Raw genomic sequence first — 11,178 nt, 5'->3', positions numbered from 1 at the left:
GGATGACTCGGGTTGTGGTGCTCATCTCGCTTTACTAGCCAAGGGAGCTGGCGTTTGTCTGCAGACAGCTTCCGGGTCATGTGGCCAGCATGACTAAGCTGCTTCTGGCGAACCCGGGCAGCAAACGGAATAGACCATTGCAAATCACAATTTCTAATTAAAAATCAAATACCTGTCTCCTCCCTGCTGTACTAGCTTTCTACATGCAAATAATGTTGGTGCTGGTGTTTGTTTTGGCAGTCTAAAGTGGTTCAGCCTTCTGCCACTTTAGGACACTTAACACCTTATTTCCACCTCATTCTGTTGCACGTGGCAAAGCCACTTCTTATGTTCCCATCTAGAGAGCAATCTTTGGAATTCCAACAGGTAAACTTTGCCATTACTTACCTACACTTGCAAGGTTCCCCGAAAATATCCTGTTTGGGAAAGAGATGTAATATAGATCATGTGAGAAACTGCATTTTCTAATAGAGGTAGGGGTTATATTCTGATAACTATTTAGCTTTCCCATTTATCCATCATCCTCTTCACTTACAAAATGTATAAACTACTTTTCCCTGTAGAAAATGATCAAAGAGGTAAACAAAAATCCAACAGCAAATAGAACAGGATGCATGAAACAGTAAACAAAGAGAAACAAGGAACAAACAATAACACAATGCAGTCGGGTTTGCCACATTTAAGAGCCCTGTGTGGGCAGAAAAATAGTCAAAGCTGGGGGGAAATATGGGAGAAACACACTTTGAGAATGTTGTCTATAAGGTTAGAAGAAAATTATTATAAGTTAGTCTGGAGATGTGGAGATGGTATTCAACACTAGTCTGATTAAATAAAATAAACAAGGAATATTCAGTATTACGTTCAGTATTAGGTTCACATGTGGTGGGGGTGTAAATATGCACAATTTTGGGGGCAAAGGGTATTTAAGGAGATAACAGAAATCACTGGGTTAAAGCTGACCAAAAGTCCAGAGGTAGCATTATTATCCATTCACAATGGGGGTGGAAGGTTTGCAGTCTATGAAGGACTTGCTCACAAATGTATTGACCGCTGCACGGGGCAAGGTGAATATAAAATGGAAGGATGGTATAAAGAGGTGTGGGATATAGCTATTAATGATAAATTGACACGTGCTATTAAGGCAAGATGGGGAAATGATTTTGAGGAGATATGGAAGGTGTTTGTAGATCTTGTACCATCAAAGGGGTCAAACCATTGCAAGAGGTGTTGAAATTTTGGGAGGTTGGATAGTTACAATGGAATGGTCTCATGGGTGGGGTGCACATTGGATTCTTATTTATTTATTAGTATTACTTCATCAAAATAATAATGATTATTTTTTAAAAGAAGAAGAAGAAGAAGAGTTTGGATTTGATAGCCCGCTTTATCACTACCCAAAGGAGTCTCAAAGCGGCTCACATTCTCCTTTCCCTTCCTCCCCCACAACAAACACTCTGTGAGGTGAGTGGGGCTGAGAGACTTCAGAGAAGTGTGACTGGCCCAAGGTCACCCAGCAGCTGCATGTGGAGGAGCGGAGACGCGAACCCGGTTCCCCAGATTATGAGACTACCGCTCTTAACCACTACACCATACTGGCTCTGTGTGGGCCACTGCCACGGTATACTTGAAGAAACCACCCAACATACGCTGAACAGGGAGCTGCAAGCCATCTTTAGATTGTACCTGTATATGATACAGGCTTTCTATCTCCTGTTTGTTTCATTTATATTTTACACTCAAAGGTAGTAGTAGCAGTCCATGGCTATTCTTCTTGAGCACCCAGCCATTCCCTTCTGTTGCTCCATCACCTCTCCTGATCCCCTAGCCTGTTCCCTGTGTTGGAGGATGCTATTGCATCACCCGTGTTGAAGTGAGATTCAGTTGCCAGTCCAGTTGGTTTTGGTACATGAAACTGGAAGGGGAAACTTCTCATTCTTCTCCTTGCCTCAGGCAGCAACATGTCTTGGGCTGGTTCTGCATTCAAGATCTATGCTTGATAAATCTGACATGTGCACCTAAAAATGTGCCAAAGTTTATACAGGGGACACTGCCTGGTGGTGGGTTTCCCTCAGAGAAGATTATTATTGAGGGATATGGCCAAGTATGTGTGGCTCTGTGGATATTCCCTGCATCTGGGATTTTAGCCAAATAAAGGATATGCGGTTGCAATAGCAAAGAAAGGCGTAGTGAAACCATGTGCAGATTCTACTAGTAGAGGTTGATTCCAGGATGGGGTGGAATTGCTTGTAAAAATCCTGCACACAGGAAACTAGCATATCTGAGATAAAGGTTTTAGGCTAGCCTTTTCCCTAATATACTTGCTTTCTTAAGCAGGTATATAGGTATATATTGTAATTACCCTGCCCACCATCATTAGTGGTGCAGTTCCAGTTATGCATGTTTTAACTGGTCCTGGATTCAGTTGAACTAGACAGCTTAGACAGTGACAGTAACATTCCTATATCCTGTAGGAAAATAGTCAAGGAATACCTGTTTTCTTCTCCCTCCAGCAGTGACTTGTATGTAGCTATTTCAATATCCAGTGCCAGCTTGTCATTCAGAAGCTCCTGATAGTTGCGTACCATGCATACCAACTCATCTTTAGATCGGTGCAAGGAACTGGATAGATCGTCATATTTCTCTTGTGCATCTTTAAGGCTGCAGTCACCACGCTGCTCAGAATCACAAATGGCCAACTGTAGACATGCAACCTGCCAATTGGTAAAGCAAGAGATTCTACTTGCCCTCAGGCACTGGCTGACTGAAAACTGACATTCATCCTTCAAAATCAAATTTCCACTCGTCGTCATCAGATTCATCTGAGAACTTTGAATTTTCAAGATATCAGGATGTACATTCGAAATTCCAGCATGCTGCTAAAAAATCAGTGTATCTCTAGTGAAGGAAGGAAGAAGCTGTGGACCTTTGGATCTTGCTGGTCTACAACTTCCATCAACCCTGACAATTGCCATCTTGGCTAGAGATGGTGGGAGTTGGAGTTCAATGACATCTGGGGTGTGTTCCACATGCCTAGTCTAAATTTGAATGAACCATGGAAGCCAGCATGCCATGTTTACTCAACGGTAGTGGGAATTAGGTTAATACTGTCTTGCATTATTCGCATGCCCAGAAGAAGACCGTGACCCCCCAACCCCTGGCAACACCCACTCCAGCTAGGCAAAAACACTCTGGGAGAGTGCAAAGTAAGGCTGGTGTGGGGTGTGGCCTGGGCAGAGTTCCAAGTGTCAGATATAGAGGCCTGCATCTGCGGTTATAAAGCAATGCAATGAGTTTTGCATATATTACTGGGTTGCTGGACATCAGTAGCAAACCGAGATAGAGCCGATACCACACACATCCATGTATTACATCCTCTGAATTGGGGGCAGTGGCGTAGCGTGGGGGGTGCAGGGGGGGCCGGCCGCACCAGGCGCAACATCTAGGGGTTAGGGTTAGGAGGCGCAAATCCATGGGTTAGGGGGCGCAAATCCACGGGTTAGGGGGGCAAATTACTTGCCTTGCCCCGGGTGCTGACAACCCACGCTATGCCACTGATTGGGGGCAAGCAACTGGCTTTAAACCATGCCCAACTATTCAGATATGATTCTTAAAAAACAAAAATCTTCATTTGTCCTGTTTTTACTCCATTGAAACGTTTTTGTACAAAAGGAAATGTATGTATAGGACAGCTGAGATAGCTTCCTGCTGGTAACAAGAGGTTGCTGTGCCAAATCCCCCCACCCCAGACAGCAGCTGTTTTCCCATGTTTACCTGCTTCTTGGTTTTTTCCAGTTCACACTGCAGTCTCTGTACCATCCGGTTGAGCTCTGAAATCTCTCGCTTGTTGATCTTCAGATCATTGCTAATTTGGCATCTTTGGTCCTGGAGTTCCTGATACTAAATGCTCATAAAATAAGTAACTATGGTGTACAAACATTATGCCATTAAATTGCTTTCCACAGACACTTCACATCTAATACCTAAAGTTCCATTTCACACACACAGCACAGTAATGCTGTTTTCCAGGAAACAGTGCCATCGCCGATTCCACTGGTGTGCATTGTGGACCTCAGGAACTGTCAGGAAAAGTGTTTCCATTTCTGAGTAGTTCCATTCACTAAACCATGTATTACAAATTTGGTGTCCTCCCCCGGTTGTTGGACTCCAGCCATCAACATATATGTTAGCTGTCAAAGGCCAAGGTAAAGAAGAAGCTACAAACTGAAGGTGCCAATTACACCTCTTTGGGGCAGCAATTCCACAACTTAGGGGCTGCCACAGAGCACGTCCTCTCCCAGAGTGCCTCCACCATCTCCAAACTTCTGAGAGCAGTGAAGCTACCAGGATCCCCGCTTCTGGCTGACCTTAACAGAAGTGATTGTAACAGTTGAACAATTCCAGTAAAGTTCCTTGTTGTCACACATTCTAGTCTTGCATGGTTGTTATAACCCATGGGTAGATAAACTAAGGCCCGGGGGCTGGATCTGGCCCAATCGCCTTCTAAATCCAGCCCGCAGACGGTCCAGGAATCAGCGTGTTTTTACGTGAGTAGAATGTGTCCACTTGACAACTGAGTTACAGAATCTCTCAAATGTGTTAATCGCCAATGGATACCAGAAAAACAGGGTTACGAAGCTAATCCAAAAAGAAACACCCCCCAAAAACCAAGACACAGAAGAAAACAATGGCATGGCCCTCCTTCCTTATATCAAGGGCACTACAGACAAAATCAGCAAAATCCTCCATAAACACAATATCAAAACAGCCTTCTGCACCAACCAAAAAATAGCCAATATCCTCAGAAACCCAAAAGACAAAATCCAGCTGGAAAACCAAGGGGTCTATGAAATACCCTGCAAAGTCTGCCCAGCCACGTACATTGGACAAACAAACAGACGAATAAATGCACGTATCGCAGAACACAAGAATGCCGTCAAAAAAGAAGAAAAAACTTCCTCTCTTTTCCAACACATGAAAGAAACAGGACACGAAATTAATTTTGCAGATTCCAAATTGCTCTTTAACATGGAACATCACCACAAGAGAATAATCATGGAAGCCATCGAGATAGAGAAACACCCTCACAACATGAACAAGCGTGACGACACGTCCCGCCTGCCAGACATCTGGAAATTAGCCCTCCCCACAAAAACCGACACCAGAACCAGAGGCACACAGAACGCCGTCACCAATCAACCACACCAGACCCAAACCCAGACCCTCTCCACAGACATATTACAGACTCCATCCAGTAGCCAAACTATAGTGGCACCTCCGGATGCTGCACCCCCCTGCAATCCCTACACAGATCTGGCTGGCACAAGGCACAAAACCACAGCTCGCCCCTATACACGAAGCCAAGCCAGAGCACAACTAAATGCAGCACAGCCATCTTCTCAGAAAAACTCTTCACAAGCTCAAGAGGTCAAGACACGAAAGCTTTAGCAACTAATCTACACTTAATGACCCACCCAGTGGTATTCAGAATATCACTCATGAAATCACTCAATATATCCCTCAAGTAATTAAGGAACAAAAGAAGAAAAGGCACACTAATCTAGGAACTTCCTCTCTGCCCAGAACGTTGGAGGCTATACACCACACCCCTCAACAGTATTTATAGGAACTCAAACACCAGATTCTGCTCTGTTCCAGTAACAAGAAGCCGAAAGCACCAGCCTGAAGATGACGAGTGAGACCTCGTCGAAACGTCGCACAGACACCCCGACTCTTACACGGGAAGACACCCGAAGACACCAAAACCTGCATATATATATATATATATATATATATATATATATATATATATATATATATATATATATATATATATTAGTCCAGCCCCCACAAGGTCTGAGGGACAGTGGACCCCTGCTGAAAAAGTTTAATGACCCCTGTAATAACCTTTGCAGTCACAAATACATTTTGCCTCTTATAGTTGTTTTACCTGCGAGTCTTTTAGTTCTTATGCTCTTACGGTTGTTTTAACTGCGTGTCTTTGTTGGTTTTTAGCTCTTATCTGTTTTAATTATTAGTTTTTTATCCATCCATTATCTGTGTTTAATCTTGTATTTTATTCGGATGTTTTATGCCTGTTTCCTTGTCCTCATTTGCCCTAACAATTATCGGTCAAAAAATTCTAACTGCTATTTTATCTATATGCTTTTTAATCCTGGTCTGTGACCGTAATAAAGTTCATTCATTCATTTTGCATTTTGTAACAATATTGTGAGCCCTATGGGCTTCCGTACAAGACATCAGTATGATTACTCACTCTGCTTCGGTACAAAGTATTCACTTCTTCTTTGCTCCTTCGTGCAATGCTCTGATACCAGGATTCGACATTCTGGAGGATGGCGTTCATGTCCAGATCTCGATTGTTATCCATCTGCACCATGACTGAAGCCTGACACCGCATCTGATTTTCCAGCAGAGCCACCTCCTAAAGTATGAATATCCAGTAAGTGTTGTCCGTTCTTCACATTCCCGAACAGTTAAGAAAATAATTTACTGATGTCTGTGTTATAAATGCTTAAGCTTGGTTTGGAGATTTATTGGTTTATTTTGAGCATTTATTAACCCCACCTTTCAAAAATACAAAATACAAAACACAATAGCAAAACTATTATAACCAAAACCCAATAAAATCAATAGCATATTGGAGAGAGCAACATAAAATCAAACACAGGGGATAACGACACACAATTAGAATGTCTGAATGAATAAAAAAAAGTCTGTTTTACAATTTAAAATACTCATTTTACATCCTTAAGATATCAGTGACTTCCCTTCTTCTCTTTCCATGGTTCATTTTACATATCATAAATCCCTGCATATTTTACAAAAATGATACCAATCAGTATTCCATTATTGCACCCATCAAAACTTATTTAGGATTTCTTACCTCCTTATGTACACACCTCAGGAATTCAGCCTCCCTCTTCATTGTGTCCACCTTGGCTTCCAACTCTACCTTGTTCAAGAAAGCACAATCTACATCCTGCAAAGTGAAGACAGGAAACCTTCAGATGCTTTTGGCTCAAACACAGTCAAAGAAGTTATTGATATTCATTTATATCTCTTGGGGTGTGCATGGGCTGTATATCTACCCTGATTTCCAAGGTGAACTGGGGTGATTCGGGAAAGGTTCTCTCATTTCTGAGTTGGACTGTGCTTTTAACAAGGTTCAGAGATGCCCTAAGCTTCCCAGTGGCTCTGTGACCTCAGCTGTCTAAACGAAATACAGAGCAGTTGATTCATTTACTGAGAAATGAAACACCAGCAGATCCATGCTGTGTACTTAAACTACACATCCAATGAACACATTTAATGCTCATGAGGGGGAAGTAATATATGCTGGAGATTTGCCCCAAGATCACATGACTCTTGAGAACTGTAATGGTTAAATGATGAGTCCCAGAGGTTTTCCTATCCAGGGATGCTGTTACTGCCCCCTGAAGGCACCAGCAGCAGTCATTATTGCCCCTGCCACCACTGAGACAACGTCAGCAGAAAAGATCAGACAGTATCTGCAGAAAAGAGGAAGACTGGGGTTGGGGTTGGGTCAGTTATGGGGTAATGTTTGAACTTCATACAGTTCTGAGTTCAGTTCAAAATTATAATGGAAATAAGTGGGGAAGTTTGTACATCAAAATAATCCCCACTCCCAACACACACCTTATGAGCTTTGGCTACATCAAAGAGAAAGAGAGAGAGAGAGAGAGAGAGAGAGAGAGAAGGAAGGAAGGAAGGAAGGAAGGAAGGAAGGAAGGAAGGAAGGAAGGAAGGAAGGAAAGAAAGAAAGAAAGAAAGAAAGAAAGAAAGAAAGAAAGAAAGAAAGAAAGAAAGAAAGAAAGAAAGAAAGAAAGAAATGTGATGCATGCAAAATAAACTGATACTGACACAGGGACAGATAGAAGAAGACTCCTTCACCCCAGTATGGCTCCCCTTTATCACATACACAGCTCAACAAGACAAAGACAAGAATCCACCAACAGCATACAAATCAATATGGCTAACGTGATCCAAAACACCCACCTACCCCACTCACACATGAAAACAAAGCTCACCACAGCCAATCACAAATGAAAAACCACACCCTAGGCCTCCCGCAACCTCTCACACCACCAAAGGAACACAAGCGAATAGCAGAGAACCTGCACAAGCGACACTGGCACAAAACCCCATACTTATATTAAGTAAAATAGAAACATCGCCACCCAATCCCAACCCCACTTGCCTCTCCCCCCTCCACCTCTCCCCCCCTTTACTTCCTAATGTAACACTAATGTCTCAACAAATGAAACTGATCTGTAAAAATGTTACTTGGAAAAGGGGGGGAGAGAGAGACACTGCTCATACTTTTGTAAACCAAGAATTTTTTTAAAAAAAATAAAAATACATTTTAAAAAAAACTGCTTAACATACAGTGCTTCCAGACAACCTGTTTATTAAGCATTTATCCTGATACGCTTTCGGGGAGACAATGTTGACTGTTTAACTGTGCAACCAGAATTCGCCAATGTGTGGCTGAATCCCGCCTGAAAATAGTGAGTCACTCTGAAAGCACCCACAGATTAATTGAATCACACCGTGGTACCCCCAGCCAAGGGAGATTTTTTTAAAAATAAATCAGTGCAGGCTTATGGATGAAGTGGAGGTTTTAACCCATTTATGATTTTGATCATTCCTCTAAGCCAGGCAGAGGGAAAGGATGTGTTTTTCTCCTATGAAAAGAAAAGAGAATTTGCATGCTGCATGAGCACAGATGAATGCAAATACAGATTTTTATGTACCTCTGCCTGCACTGTCTTTGAGCATTAACTGAGGTTAAAGTATGCACAGACTCTCTTTTATGAAATGCCAGCACAAATCGCCCTACAGCAACCTGAATTTCTGACCTTCTTAAGCAGAACAAAATCATTCTCTACAGCCGTGCGCCGGTTGATTTCCTCCTCGTACCTGTTTGGAGACAGCAGAGATAGAGGACATGCCATGACTTGGGTGTTCAACAGCGGAACCCCCAAAGACCTGCAAATCTTCTGATGTGCACAGACTGAATTACATGGAAGTAAGAAGATCAAACCTATCCATTCTGAAGGAAATCAGCTCTGAGTGCTAACTGGAAGGACAGATCCTGAAGCTGAGGCTCCAGTACTTTGGCCACCTCATGAGAAGAGAAGATTCCCTGGAAAAGACCCTGATGTTGGGAAAGATGGAGGGCACAAGGAGAAGGGGACGACAGAGGACGAGATGGTTGGACAGTGTTCTCGAAGCTACCAGCATGAGTTTGACCAAACTGCAGGAGGCAGTGGAAGACAGGAGTGCCTGGCGTGCTCTGGTCCATGGGATCATGAAGAGTCAGACATGACTAAATGACTAAATAACAACAGGGGCAGACAGATGCATCCTATGTGCAGGACACGTCTGGGGTCTTGCTCACTGCAATAGATGGGGAGGGAGCAAGCGAAAGGATAGCCATGGGGAAAGGGGAAAGTATGTGTGAGTGTGCTAACTCCACCACCCCACATGTCCCAAGTTGTTTGTGTGTGCAGTGGGGAAAGCTCCTGTCCTCGTGGAGTCTCCTTCATGCTTTAAGGTAAAGGTAAAAGGACCCCTGATCATTTGGTCCAGTCGTGGCCGATCTTTTGTTTTTGTTCCTGTGTTTTCTCTGTTGTTTATTCCCAATATCATAGTTCTGATCTTAACCCCTTCTTATTATCCCAGTCACTGCTATGGGACTTTTCCATCGTACTTGTTAACAATGGACTTGTTAACAACTTACAACAATTTTAAATCACACGGATTTAGAGAAAACATTTCAGCGCAGAGTTCACAAGGATCAAATTTACGCAGCACCCCTATTTCTGCATCTATGCTGATCCAATGCAAGAAAAAATATAAAAGACAAATAGATTGTTCTTTCTCTTCTGCAAGTAAGCTTAAATACACATAAACTAAAGTGGCTCCTTTGGCACAATGGAACTTCATCAGCACATAGGAGAAACAGGTCCACAGATGATGCCATAGCTACAGCCTTTCACCTGGCAGTGAGCAATCTGGAGAGACCGGGGAATTATGTCATAATATTATTTATTGATTATAGCTCGGCTTTTAATACCATCCTCCCAGACATTCTTATTAAAAAGCTGGTGGATCTTGACCTTTCTTCTACAATCTGTGACTGGATTAAAGACTTTTTGAGGGATCGTACACAAACAATGAGGATTGGGTCTGTTACATCTACCTCCCTGAAGCTTAGCACTGGCACCCCACAGGGATGTGTGCTAAGTCCCTACCTGTACTCATTGTACACATATGACTGCATATTATCTGATCCATCCACAGTAATTATTAAGTTTGCAGATGATACTACTATAATGGGCCTAATTGCAGGCGGAGATGAAACAGTGTACAGGAGGGAGGTTCAAAAAGTATCTACATGGTGCTTAGAGAATAACTTGCACCTAAATATTAGTAAGACAAAGGAGATGGTGTTGGACTTCCGGAGGAAGAGAGGGGAACCCGCCCCATTGTATATCGGGGGGGGGGGCTGTGTAGAGAGTGTCTCCTCCTTTAAATTCCTGGGAGTTTGCCTTAGTGAGGACCTCACTTGGAAAATCAACATAACTCAGGTGGTCAGAAAGGCCCAACAGAGACTCCATTTCCTCAGGGTCTTGCGAAAGAATAATGTTAAAGAACAACTGATAAACTCCTTTTACCGGTCCACAGTAGAAAGTGTCCTTTCATACTGTATCACAGTGTGGTATGCTGGCCAGACTGCCACGAACAGAAGGTCTCTACAGAGGGTGGTGAACACAGCACATGATACCATGGGCTTTCCCTTGAGTCCACTAGATGACATTGCAAGGGATTGTTGCCTTAGGAGAGCGAGAAAAATTCTCAGGGATGACTCACACCCCAGCCATCACCTCTTTAATCTTCTACCCTCAGGCAGGAGATATAGAAGTATAATCAGTCATACCAACAGGCTAAAAAATAGCTTCTATCCATGGCCTGTTAGGCTGTTGAACGAAAAATAACATAGCGAAATTGACTTGCGAGGTGGTGTGTTGTTCGATAAGAGATTGAGTGTTTGGGTGGGGGGGGTAAGACTCATTTAATTTCATTGTGCACAGGTCATACGATGACAATAAAGGTATTATTATTATTATTATT

Source organism: Podarcis vaucheri (assembly GCF_965113315.1).
Source record: "Podarcis vaucheri genome assembly, chromosome: 2".
Taxonomy (NCBI): Eukaryota; Metazoa; Chordata; class Lepidosauria; order Squamata; family Lacertidae; genus Podarcis; species Podarcis vaucheri.
This window is presented reverse-complemented; position numbering follows the sequence as displayed.